Source organism: Parasteatoda tepidariorum, chromosome 5 (genome assembly GCF_982258835.1).
Source record: "Parasteatoda tepidariorum strain Cologne lab strain chromosome 5, Ptep-v5.0, whole genome shotgun sequence".
Classification (NCBI taxonomy): domain Eukaryota; kingdom Metazoa; phylum Arthropoda; class Arachnida; order Araneae; family Theridiidae; genus Parasteatoda; species Parasteatoda tepidariorum.
In genome coordinates, this window is record NC_141759.1 from 87,400,164 (window position 1) to 87,414,836 (window position 14,673).

A 14,673-nucleotide genomic window follows, 5' to 3' on the forward strand; every position below is an offset into this window, starting at 1 on the left:
CCCCTTGCCGTCAGGCTAACCGTGAGAGGTTTGCGTGGTTTTCCTCTCCACTTAACGCAAATAAGAGTTAGTTAGATCAAAAAAGTCCTCCACGAAAACTAGTTTTTTCTAGTGCTTGATTCAGGAGTTCCCTTGTCTTCTGGTCTGGGTTTAAAATTACAAGGCTACGGAGTTAATTATTGAAAGTTGTGAACTCAGAATTTAGTAAGCTGTTCAACGTCGGTTATAAAATAAAATAAAATGAAATGTTTGATGCGTAAATAAAGTACAAAACACAGAACTGAACTTCTATGCTTTAAACCAAAATAACTTCGTAACTAATAGTACTTTCGACTTGGTATTTGTTCCATTCGATTCCGTGTAAAATATTTCATTGAAAACAATACCTCATTTGTGTGTTTATAAATATTTAAGATTCTTCTTATTCTTGTTCCCTCTTCTACCTTCCCCAATTGCGGGTCCCAAATGTCCACCATTGTTTTTCTCATTCCACAATGCGTAAATGATGAAAAAATGAGAACACTCACAATTTCTAATCACAAAAATACAAATGGGATGTAATTGAGAAACCTACAATATAAAAAAAAAACATAATTTCATATTTATTCAGTAGTCAGCCGTTTTCATCTATGGCGTTTTGTAAATTTCTAAAAGAATTCCCAAAGGATGAGTGTATTGATCGGCTTTAAAATCGTCTTTCTCACAAAAGAAAAGAAAACGATATCAGAATATGCTTTTGTTTATACGCCAAACAATGAAGTTTTTCATGACGTTGAACAGTCACGTGACTTCTGACTAAGTTGTAATTCATTCATGTGACATTAACAGACCTTCCTGATGGCTGAAAAGCGCATAAGCACGAAATCGAAACATTCAGAGGTGTTCGTCATCAAGCTAAAAATAAAAGTAGGTGTCTAATTTAAGAATGTTTTTGCTTGTTTCGTTAGTTAAATGTAAAGACGATACTTAATATTAAGAGTGAATTACTTCTTCTAGATGAAATTTTTAAGTTTAGTTTTTTCTTACGGAGCAGAGTATTTTATTTATTATTTTGAAAATCACTATAAAACATATGTTTCCCAACATATTTGTTTATCTCATTAAGTTTTATGTTTTTTTTTTAGTTCTATGTTTTTCGGGTAAATTGCAAGATCCACAATTCTAAAATGTTACATTTTCCCACCTTTTTCTTTTTGTATTCCTCGTCTAACTTAGTTTATATAGCCGTTAAATTCAATTACATTGAGTAAATTTGAGTTTACCGCAATCTAAACACTATATTGTGCTTAAAAGCTAATAAACAAATACTCATTTTTAAGTAGAGGGTCGCGAATAAAACTTTAATATCAATTATGCTGAACTTATTAAAAATCAACTTAGGAATTTTTTTTTTTTTTTTTACTGAGCGTGAACTGAAAAAAAAACATTTTTGGATAAACAAAAAAAAAAGGAAAGAATTTATTTGTATCTTCATTGATTTTGTAACTTCTTCTTTTAAATTGAGGAAAACAATTTAAATATCTTAACCCCCCTTCACCACCACAATCTCCCTCTCTTTTATTTATTTATTTATTGTAGAATGCACTACAAATCAGATTTTTAATATACGATCAAAATCATCCATCTATATTATTCAGCTGCCATTTAATATTTTCTATTACCATGACAACCATTCATCTTTAATTTTGTTTATCTAACAGCGCGATGTCTAATAATGATTTTTTTACATATATAGCTACATAATTTATAGTACAGCGCAATTTCTGTCTTAAATAAAATAAAATTTCTTTTTTTCCCCCTTTTATCACAAAATATTTCAAGTTGAGAGATGTTAACGCATATGGAAGTCTCCAATTTTAAGAATGCTTCCATTTTTTAAAAAAAAAATATAATATAATATAATAAATAATATAAAATATTACGAATTAAATAAGTAAAATAATTATTTAATTCGTAAAATACATATTAAAAACTGAAATTATACGATTACTATTAATTTAAAAAAAGTAATATGGTTAGTAACAAAAAAAATACCCATTTCAATTAAGCGAATGCTCCTTTTTTTACACTAATACGCACTAGTGCCGTTCTGCCTCTCTGGCAGGGTATGGGGTTAAAGTGTAATAGTTAATCTAGTAGTTTTTTTCTCAGCCCACTATTACTAGGGATTGAATCACTTTCAATACTTCCTGAAGTGTTGCACGCATGCTTTTTTAACTATACAGACCCATATACACAACTAAATCAAGTCAAAACTTATATTGTTTTTATTAACATTATTGCAAATTAAATATAAAAATTTATAACTGAAACAAAAATAAATTTTACATATAACATTTACTCTTTGTTAAACAGCACAGGGTGAGCTCCTCAATAGATGACTTTTCCTAAAATCATTTCATTCAGTTGTAAGTAGGACTGGGCGATATTAGAAATTATATATCGTGATATATCGTGAGTTTTGCATCGCGATATAGCGATGTATCGCGATATAGTATTTTTGAATTTCATTTACTTTAAGGCACAGAAAGTCAGATTTCTATCAAGACTTCATACGCATATTGATTTAAATCAATTTATAAATTTGAAAATATATATGTTTTGCTAAAGAAAGATATTAAATAAATTGACTAAGATGTACAAATTTTACTTAAAATATTTATTGAAAAAATGTGTGTAGATACAGAATAAAATATTTGCACTTCTTTATCGTTTATAAGGTATAAGCAGTCTTAATTTAAGTTAACTCCTAAAACACCCTTAATGAAAAAAAATATTGTTATTAAAAAAAAGCTGATTTTAAAATTTCAAAATATATTTTAATTAAAATAAAAGTTAGATTGACTAAAAGCCGAAGTTTAAAATTAAAAATGTTCGAATTTTAAACTAAAAAGTAAACATAAGATTTGTAATAATTTCTTAAAATTTTCGTTTTCTGAAAGATTTCTCAGTTTAAAAATAAAAAGGGAATTTTATAAAGATATCTGGCTGAAATTATTGAAAGAAAATTTAAAAAATTAAAAAAAAGCTTGTTAAGAAATTCATTATACACTTAAAACAAAGTGTTAAAAATATATTTTTTTTTTTTGAAAAAGAAACTTTTTTTAGCAAATCAATATTTGCTTGTACTATTATGCGTAAATAATTACAGAATTATTAAGTTCGATCGTAATGTTCAAATTCTTAATGAAGAAGTAAACACAAGTTTTGTTATATTTTCTAAAAATGATCACGCAAATAACAAAAGATTTCTTAGTTTAAAAATAAAAAAATAAATAAAAGTGAAATTTATCAATATATTTACCTAACAGCATAGGAACAAAATTTAAAAAATAAGTTCGTTAAAAAATTATTTGTATGCTTAAAACAAAGAGCTAAATAAATTTTAGAAAAAAAAATGCTTCTTAAACACTATTTTTATTATTATTTCATATAAATAATTAAATTAAATTAAATAATGACCGAATTATGAACGAAAAACAAAGTAAGGCAAAGTTTCTTAATTAAATTCTTAAAAATAAAAACAAAAGAATTGTGATATTCGGTAATATATTTAGCTAATTAACTAATAATATAAAACGAAAATTAAAAAAAAATAATGATTTTACTCTCTAATAAAACGAAGTAGTAATTGATAAAAAAAAAAAAAAGAAATGAATAAAATTCGCAAACTTTTCAAATTCTTTTGAACAAATAAAGTTTATTGACTTATGTCCAAAAAATAAGTTTTGTTTTAACTTTATTTCTAAAAATAAAAACAACTCAATATTTATAAATTTAAAATCAGTAATAGAAGCCCATTAAATTATTAGAAGTTTTATCCGAAAGGTTTTTAATAAATTAAAAGAAAGTAAAAAAATAACCTAACAAATTTATTTACTTTGTAATTTAATTCCTTATGGGTGCCTTAAATTAGATTTCCGATAATTTTCACATTTAAAAATATAAAAAAGTTTTGTCAGAAAATAAATAAAAAACTTACCTAATTAATGAAGAAACTTTTCTTTATAAATTCTTTTCAATAATAGATTGCGTTCAGAACAAGGTTACGACGGCGATCACGAAGTTAATCCCATTGAAAATAATCTACAAGAAACGATTTCAAATCGCGAAGTTGCGAAAACGAACATGTGATATAACGATATAAGGTCTCAAAAGTGATTCTGATTCTACCGCTCATCAGTCAAGGCCGTCTCAACATAACGAAACAATATCGTCTTCCACAGCGCGAGTTGGCATCGGAACGTAAGAGAAAGTCCTTGCGTGTATCGCTATATCGTTATATCGTCTTCTTCACTCGACGGCTTAAATCAGATTTCTGATGCATCGCTTGGAATGAAAGTCGCTGTATCGGTTTGCCGATATAGGCGTTAAATCGATATGTCGCGATATATCGATTTATAGCCCAGTCCTAGTTGTAAGTGTGTTGAAAACAAGACCGTTTTATCCATTAGGCACTGTAGGCAACTGCCTAGGGGCCCCGCCACGTTCAGGGGCCCTGTGCTACAGAGAAAAAAATTGACAATGTTTCTTAAACAGTAAAAATTTAATTCGAAATTTCAATGACGATTGTCTTGCTCTGTACATTACATCGACGCTATTTTAGTACATTTCTGAACGCATTCCAAATTAGATATTAATATTATGGTAGTTAGTTCATATATAACGCAGTAATATAATCGCAAGCAATTTTATCGCTTAATTTTAACGTCGACTAATCAGATGACTATACAGCAAGAGCAGCTTTTTTAACACAACACGCTTGAAAAACGCGCAAAATTCTACGTTGTGAATGCACACTTACTGTTCTGGTACCTACCATAGGTATGTATATTCTATGGCCAAGCTACCAAAGAGTATGTAAAAATAAGGTTGGCAGTACTGGTTCTTTCGTCGCATGACTGGGGAATTCCCCGATCCACTAAATACATACGTTGTATTGTGTCATAGACAACATTTTTTAAACATTTTTAATGTAATCCTTGAATTTTCACTTCGTGCAATTTGTTTGCGAGTTTTACGGCTGTGAATGAAAAGAGAGTTTTACAGTTTGTGTTTCAAAACTTACGAATTTAGAGCTAAGTATTGGATATTTATTTATAAAGACTGCAGAAGTGCTTCGGGCTTCGAGAAAATCGTTGAAACGACGAGTAAAAATCCGTGTAGTGTAAACTGAAGTTAAAATTACTATACGTAAGTTTTATCAGTTTATAGACGAAATGGTGCAGTATAAATACTTCATCTTACAATTAGAAGACGCCGGAAAAAAATTGTGCCTGCCGAAGAGTCTTACAAACTGATTATTGGTAACATGGCACAATCAACTTTCTCGAATGTAATGACAGCTTTGCAAATATATGGAAGTCTAATGATTACAAACGCCACTGGTGAACGAAACTTTTCCAAATTGAAATTAATTAAAAACTGTCTTTGTTCAACTATGTCTCAAAACCGTTTAAATTCATTGGCCATAATGGCAATTGAAAATGATGTATTGGAAAAGGTTAACTTTCAGGATGTCTTGAACGATTTTGTAACAAAAAAAGTTAGAAGAGTTAATATTTAAGCTTATTGTATGATTTTTTTTTAATGCATATATTAATTACTTATATTCTTTTCGTTTGATTCAATGTTTTTATTGAATAATATGATAATATACCTATGTAGTAAAAAACAGCGTAATTATGAAAAAAGTGTTGTGTTAGCGAAAAAATATAGTAGGAAGTTAGAAGACGGTAGGGGGGGGGGCGAGACGAGCATTGCCTAGGGGCCGCGACATGCATAAGCCGGCTCTGGTTGAAAACGTTGTTTTATACTTTTTTTTTTTCATTTGGCAGCGTCATCTGTTGGCAAACCTTTTAACTGATTTTAAAACAAGATGAGAAAAAAACATAGTTTACTTAGAAAAGCGTAGAAAACTATACGTTTGTATCGCTTTCAATTTTATTTTTATTTTATTTTTTAAAAATTGTCGGTCATTTTAGGTAAACCTTATTTTGTAAAGGTAGTCAATCAAATTTACTGGAACCAAAACTTATATTCGAACGCTTGAATTTATCAACAGCTTTAAATACAAAAATAAATTTTCCAAAAAATATATATTTGCTCGTTGCGTGTTTCACTTTAATGCATTATTGTTAATCCAGCTCTTTTTAATATTTAATCATCACTGATTTAAATTCACCTCCTTTCATAGTGCTTGAAAATGTTAACAGTTAACCACATCAAGTATATATATATATATATATATAGCCATTAGATAGACTTAACAGGCAGCATTGTTAAATGAGTTCCCTCTATTTTTCTCTTGTTAAAAGCTTTATAAAGAGTAAATATGAAATAGATTTTTCAAATTAATTTTAGATTTTAAGAATTACTTATTTGAAAATGTCAAGTTTTTGGCGAATCACACTTGTACGATTTTATATGCATTGTGCAGAAATAATTTAATAAGGATAATAAGAATTATTTTTCAATTATTTAATTTGTTAATAATTAATAAGATTTTTTACTCACGTGGGTTTCATTCTCATTTTCTTAAAAACAATGATACCCTGTTCAAACAAAAGTAAAATGTGATATTTCTCATACAGATTAAATTTAAAAGTAGATCACCCATGCCATACTTATTGCTTATGAATCATAAAGTATAATCTTTGTAAAGATTATGTAATTAGATAACCAAGAGTAAGCTTAATTTATCCTAATTTATTCCTTTATAATATATATATATATATATATATATATATATATATATATATATAAATTAATAAATACAAGAAAACAGGAAGAAAGTTAAGAAAAACAATAAGTTTTATTTTTTTTCAATTTTTTTTTAAACTGTTGTTTGTATTTTTTTACTTATTATTTCCCCCCCCCCTTTTTTTCATATGTCTATAATTTTTCTTTGTTTTATTCTTCATTTTGAACTTATATATATATATATATATATATATATATATATATATATATATATATATATATATATATATATATATATATATATATATATATATATATATAGTTACAATGTAAAAAGTAACAATGTAAAAGTTACAATGTAAAAAGTGTTACAAAGTAAATCATAGCGAATCATTTTAAATGGTTGATATGTGTTCATATTTCTAGAAACTTCTTGGATATACTTCTTGAAAAAACTCAAAAAAAAATTTTTAAAAGTTATTTAAAAAAAGTTTTTAAATGAATCTGGTAATTATACAAAACTTGGATATTTACGGCAAAAATTAATTTTCATGTATTTTTGGGAAAAATAATTTCCATACTATTTTATACACATTATAGAATGTTTTAGTTAATCGTTTTAAGGGAAAAGTGCGAAAACTAAATCATGTACTTAACTAAAAACACTGTAAGTTTTGTACACAGTGAGAAAATGCTGCTTGAGTTTTTGTTTATTGGCTTTGTCGGACATTAATAAACTATAGCCAAAAGCACTCTATTTGGTACGTAATGAAGTGTAAATTCATTCAATTAATATTTCAGCTAAACAAAATAAATATGTATGTAAAGGAGACAAGTAATTGCTGTTAAATATAAAACAAAAACGTGACACATAACTTTGACAATGAATTAAATAATTTTCTCAATTTAATAGGTTTTTGGTTTTAATCATATTTTAACCATTCGGTATGATTAAGATTAAAATAGCTATTAAAAAAAAATTGTCTGATTTTTTTTTTTTTTTTTTTTTTTTTTTGAACTTTGCTCAATATTATGTGTCTGTTAGTACCAAACTTTTTTTAGACACTTTGATACTTAAGTTCGGAACGTTAAGAAAATTTTTTTTTTCTATTTGGAAATATGTTTCAAGGGTATTTTTGTTTGAGGTAATGTGAGGTATCTGAAACAAAAGAGAGGAAACGTTTTGTTCAAGACATCATCAAAAGTCACTCGAATTTCGAATTCTTTATTTAAAATGGCGTAGTTAAAAATAATCTAAAAATCTGAATAGATTGCATTTTAGAATATTTTTTGATAATTATTAGACAAAATAATAAAAACTATTTGTATGGACTTATAAGGAAATATCTTTTGATAAACAAAAATTCTAATTGAGTGCAAAAGTTTTTCCATTTTCTAAAATGAGGAAAAATTAAGAAGCCCAAATTTTCCAGTCATTCTCTTGAGTAAACTTTTTGGTTCATATTTTCTAAACTGTCCTCCCATTTTGATGATAAGAACCAAAATCTTCCGAAAAAAGGTACATTTATTGAGAGAAAATACGTTTTCGTGTCTGATTTTGTAATATAATTGATAACAAAATCTGATAACTGACAGACTAACTTTTCTGTAAACTGTGTAAAATTTCATAATTTTTTAAATAAAACTTTCTAATGTCCGCTTAATTTTCATAAAGTCAATTTTGAAGTTTCGACACCATTATAAAGGTACAGATATTATTTTCGGCATATAAATGCTTCAAAAGTGAAAAATTTTACAAAAGTTTAGTTACCACTTAAAAAAAGGATAAGTCCTTTTTTAAAAATATATTAAAAAGTTTAAAAAACATAAATTAAGTCATATCATTCAGTAATTATGAAATAATAAAGGTGAAATGAAGTCTCCTGATCATGAATTTCTCTAAAAAATAAATGAATAAATAAATGAAACAAAATAAAAAGTGCGGGTGGGTGACCACTTGGATCAGTCTGCGTTGGGACCGAGGGTGTGCGGTATTGGTCCTCGTTAAACTGTTCTACCGTAAAGTGTTCGACTTCGCGTGCAGGTCGTTGGGCTACCGAAACAGGGGTACCATCCCCTCTGCAGAGGATCAAAATTGTGATGGCTTGTCTTCGGATCATCCTCAGGGATGTTTCCCAGACCGTCGCCAATAGCCCATTGTGCAGCTCTAGTGCGACGTAAATTAACTACAACTACAACAACCTTCTTTTTTAATTTTCTATTCTTTTCCTCTATCTAACAGAAAATTCTAAATGCTTGACCAAATCAGTTTAAAATTGGAAAAATAATTGAATATGCAATATGCGAGTAGGGGGAATATTGTTTTGAGAAAACGTTATTTAATGTTGATAGAAATTTAAAAAAAAAATCTTTTATATTCATTATTTAAGAGCTATTGGTTAAATAAACAACTTGCAAAAAAGGCAAGCAGCATTTTCATCAATGCATATTGGAAGAATGAATCTTCTCAAACATTATTTAATAACCATCGTTAAACAGCCGACTCAGTTTTGAGTTAAACTCCGTAGCTGTGCAATTTTGAACCCGATCCAGAAGACAAAGGAACTCCGGGATCAAGCATTGGGAGAAATTTGTCTTCATTTGGAACTGTTTGATGGAACTAATCCTCATTTGCGTTACATGGAGAGCATGAAAACCTCCCACTGTTAGCCTGATGACAAGGGAATTATAACCCATGATCCGTCTACCACTGTGGATATTTTACGTCAGCACTGTGGTCGTTGCGAGCCAAGTGCGGAATTCGTATCACCAGCCATCACTGGGATTCACTCCCGGATCACATCTTTTTGAGGCGAGCGAGCATTAGACGTTTTTAAAAAAAAACAGTGTTTTGCATACTCGCATGTTGTATGTTCTTTTATTTCTCTATTATTCTTTTACCATTACATTTGACCCATCACTCAAATCCAATTATTCGATAGCTAAAATTATTCAAAGCGTTACTTTATTTTATTTTATTTTTTTATTGTGCTTTAGGTCTGAGTTTGAGAAGGGTTATTTATTTATTTTACCAATATTCTGATTCTTAAGCATTCTCGAAATCATTTGGTGCCGATTTTCACAAACGATAATAAAATATTTATTTTATTTTAAGCATCTAGATGCAGTTTTATTCCTGGTAAAAAGTTCGATTTTTTCTAATTTTTTTAAATTATATTCACTTTAGAGTTATATAACAATTGGTGACACGTGCGCGTACTTTGACTCCGATATGAATATTCAGTCTGAGTCAGAGAGTTCACGATTATCTATTTTAGTTATCAATGCGGCACATTTGAACTACAGAACATTATCAGTTCCTGCACAAAATGTTACTTTCTCCTTTAAAAATTGTGTATACTAACATAAAATGTGTTATCATTTTCACCTATTTATCAGCAAAAATTCCGTGGTGTTGTGTTTAAAGTGTTTTTTTTTCGATGGGAAACCTAGAGTATGTTTTGTGACATAAATTTTGTTATGTTCTTAGTTTTGTGACTATATGTGTGCATAGAAAGTATATTCAAGGTGAAAGTTGATTAGACTTGGAGACAAAATAGTTTTCATAACCAGTTCATAATTACAGTAAGTATATTATTACCATATTTAATATGCATAGATTCTAAATTAAAACAAGACTGTGATAAAAACAAAGTGAGAAAATGCCGTAAAGCAAAATTTTAAAACGAAATAAATAAAAATAAAAACATCTAACTAGATAAATTTTAAAAAAAGTAACTTTTTAACTGACAAAACTCTTGTTTAGCTCTCGCGTACGTCTTGCATAAAGAAAAAACTGATAACTCAATTATTTCAATTTTCAAATGTATTTCGATGAAAAAAAGACATTTGTTTTCATTAAATTGTATTTATATTAATAACAAAAGCAGTTAAATTATGACAGAAATATATGCACTTGCAGCATTTTTAAAAACTGAATCACATTCAAAATTATCAATTTTGTTAAAGCGACCTAACCAATTTATTGAAAATGATGCTTTTTATGTTAGAGGGAAAACGAGTTGGAAATTGAGGTTGATATGCTGATGTTATACCTTTAATTTCTTTGGTGTTGGCACACAAGTGTCGAAAAATACCGGATGCCTAGTTGCAGCTGCACCTAGCAGATAGCAACTGGAACACGATATTTTTGAACTATTTTTGTATTTAAGAAAATAATTTATAGATTGACGATATTTCTTAACATAACCAGTGGCGTACGCAAGGGAGGGGTTTAGGGGTTTAAACACCCCCCTTGAGCTCAGACAAAATGGCAAAAATAAAAATTTTAGTAGAAATTATGCGAGCTACTATTTTTTAAGACTATATATTTTTATTAACCTTATGCCTACTTTTTTTTTTCTCAAGGTATTTCTCAGAATACTGAAAAAACATTTACTATAATAGGGTTGTACTTTTGAAACCAAATTCACGTGATACTGTTATGAACTGGTTACTTTCTGTCCTGCCAGTATAGTTTTCGAGACTGGCTGTCATTCGCGAGGTCTTTACGCGATGATTCTGGAATCCTAGACGTTCTGTCGTCTTTGAGACAATTCGAGAATTGTGGAGACGCGGTGAAAAATTATATAAAAAGGGGAACGGAGTACAGTGGAGTTAGTTAGTCAGACTTATCTCTGCCGCTTTTCTTTCGGAACTTGTCGCTAAATCTGTTTTGTTTTGTCTTAACAAAAAGTTCATTCAATCGCCGAACCCGTCGTCGCCAATATTTCGACTAGTGAAGAAATCAGTAACAATACCAGAGATACTGTGCTCGTTGAAGTTATTCATTCCAGCTCGAAACTTTGAGATCGTAGCACAGCGGATATTTCTGTGCCAATATATACATATATTTGCTGTTCTTGGATCTTTAGGATTTAACAATTTTTAATTTTTAATTATTTCGAGAAAAAATCACGATCTGAAATTAGTGAGGTGACAGCATCTAGTACCAATGTAAGTTTTTCTGTTGTACAGAAATGTGATACTTCCGTTGAAGAAAATGTTTCTAGCATAACAAAATCTGATGAATGTGGAAGTGGCCCTCAAAGTGTTGCTTTCCACCCATATGACATATTAAACTTTTTTCAGAAAATATTACATTATGTTCTTAAACTTAAAAAATCAAATCAAAATTTAACTAAACAATGTTGTCTAAATAAAAAGTCAAAATTGTCTAGCTGTCTAAATTAGGGAAATAATAGTGCTTTATAACAGATTCGAATTTCTTTTAGTAGTTTCAGAAAATTATGAACACCCCCCTTGAAAAAATTCTGCGTACGCCACTGAACATAACAATTAAACAGAACATTCTTTTTGAAATCCATCTTTTTTAATGAGTCAGACGTCGTTTACATAGGATTCCTTCTTTCGATTTTTTGATTATTAATTTTATTTTAAAAAAAATAATAAATGAACGAGGAAATTCTACAAGTTTTATGGTTATTTCCACGAATCTAAAAAGAAATGTACTACGTTCTGCCGAATATTTTGCAGGTACTTAGCGAACGAGGGCGTTCGAATAACGAACGTTCGGTAACAATGAAAATTTTTTAAATACTGAATAGAAATTCTGCACAAATGACCAAACATAAGTTCTAGTTATCGTGGAGTGGTCTCATGCCATGGTTGAGCTACAAATAGGAATAAAAAATCGTAGCAATTTCCAGATTATAGTCAATCCCCTCATAAACCATAGACTTAAAATGCTCACGATGCACTACACGACACTGCATTACATAATTTCCTTAATTTATAATCAGACAAAGAAACAAACAGCTAAGTTTTTTTCTCTGATCTCTAAAATCAGTACAAATTACGATATCCAAACATAGTGATTGTTTATGACCAATGAATTATTTAAGTAATTAGATGGGATCTGATCTGATTGGTGTTTATTTTATTTCACTTTTTAAAGTTTACAGTGGCAGTATTAGTTTATTTAAACAAACATTCAACTCAAAATTATTCATCATAATTTGCTTAGTAACAGATTGAAATAACTGATTTTATTAGCTGTACTTATAAGCAGAATGAATAAATTTTTGCTAAAAAAAATTATTGCTCAATTAAGAAATACAAATATGTAATGCAATATAAATGCGCCTATTTACTGAAATTACTAACAATTTATAATTTTAATTTAATTACACTTGTAATATATGAACTGTTTAGGAAAGTTATACTTTGAATTTATATTATTAAATAGTTAAGCTATTTTGTGTGTACATATTTGTAAGTAAGAAATTCTTGAACTATGATATACAAAGCAATTTCTCAATGAAAAAATTGGAGCAAAATTAAAAGATTCGAATTAAAATATAATACGTTTATTTATCCGAAAAACATATACTTCAAAGTTATGTTTAATTTTTAAATTATGAATTGTTCATTAGAATTTATTAAACTTTTTCCAAAATATTCTAAACTTTGCTCAAAATATTCTAAACTTTTATTCACCTTGTTTAATGCTAGTGATAAAATAATAAGGCGCAACAAATCAATCTCCTGATCGTGAGTTTCTCTAAAAAATGAATGAATTAATAAATGAAACAAAATAAAGATGTCATCGATGAACATTTACTGATTTTATAATTGATAAAAAATTGCTCTATTATTTATATTAGCATTATTTTATGCATGCGTTTTTCTTATTTAAACATTTTTTAAAACTTAAGTTGTTGATAAAGAATTAACACAAATTGGTTAAAACTTTAGTAACTTAAGCACCGGAATGCTTTTTAATGTCTTTGAGAAGATGTCACTGTAAGATATTTTTTAAAAAATTGTTTACTAAAATTGATATTTAGTATAAAAGAATAAAATTGCCAGTTCATCAAAATTTTGCAGCGAGGTAGAGATACAATTCATAGTGTGCAAAATAAAATAAGTCAATAAAAATACAAAAACTTCCCATAAATTTTTTTTATCTTAATTACTTATAAGGGTAACTACAAGTTTTTAAAATAAAAAAATATGTATTTCACCCTTTAGCGTATTTTCTCTCCATAAACTGACTGATGAAATCGATATTAATTTTACTTTCGGTATATTCCACCAAATCCTTGAAACTTCTTAAGATGTAAAGGATTTGGTGAATTATGAATCTTCTTAAATTTAACTGTCAAAGCAAGGTTTTGTTAGCACAGAGCATGTGAACTCCACAGTCTGATTCACAGTCTCACAATTTGAAAACTTATAACCAATTTAATAAATTACATAACTAATTACATTACATAACACATTACATGACTAATTTCATGTTAATGCTCAAGAATCCGCTCATTATAGATCAAAAGTAATTCAACTTATCTTATTTTTGTTTCCTTCTTTTTTAATTTTCTATTTTTTTCCTCTATCCAACAGAATATTCTAAATGCTTAGCCAAATCAGTATAAAATTGGAAAAATAATTGAATATGCAACATGTGAGTAGGGGGAATATTGTTTTGAGAAAACGTTATTTAATGTTGATAGAAATTAAAAAAAAAAAAAAAAATCTTTTATGTTCATTATTTGAGAGCTATTGGTTAAATAAACAACTTGCAAAAAAGGCAAACAACTTAACACAGAGTGAGTAAACTTTAAAGTCTGATTTCACAACGTTTGAGTTTACTACTACCAATGTTCAACTCCGTAGCTGTGCAATTTTGAACCCGATCCAGAAGACCTAGGAAACTCCTTGGTCAAGCATTGGGAGAAAGTTGCCGACATGGAGGACTTTTGATGGAACTAACTCGCATTTGCATGGAGAGCACGAAAACCTCCCATGTTTAGCCTGACGACAAAGAGATTCTAACCCATATCCGTCTACCACTGTGGATACTTTACCCCAGAACTAAGGTCGGTGCGAGACAAGTGCAGAACTCGTATCGAACAGCCATCTCTGGGATTCTCACCCGGGTCTCATCTTTGGGAGGCGAACGAGCATTAGACGTTTTTTTTATTATTTTTTTTAAGGAAAAACAATGTT

At 28.7% G+C, this 14,673-nt stretch overlaps 1 protein-coding gene across 4 annotated transcripts in view; it reads left to right on the top strand.

Moving 5' to 3' along the window:
• Positions 1-491: 491 nt before the first annotated feature.
• The window catches only part of LOC107453639 (major facilitator superfamily domain-containing protein 12), a 56,228-nt gene continuing 42,046 nt past the window's right edge, over positions 492-14,673 (top strand). For 2 of the 4 annotated variants that reach the window (XM_043049920.3, XM_087164455.1), the window contains exon 1: positions 10,087-10,287. The gene's annotated coding sequence lies outside the window, so the exon portion shown is untranslated. Of the gene's footprint in view, positions 907-10,086; positions 10,288-14,673 lie in introns of those variants that run through there. The other 2 variants (XM_087164453.1, XM_087164454.1) reach the window with 2 other exon arrangements.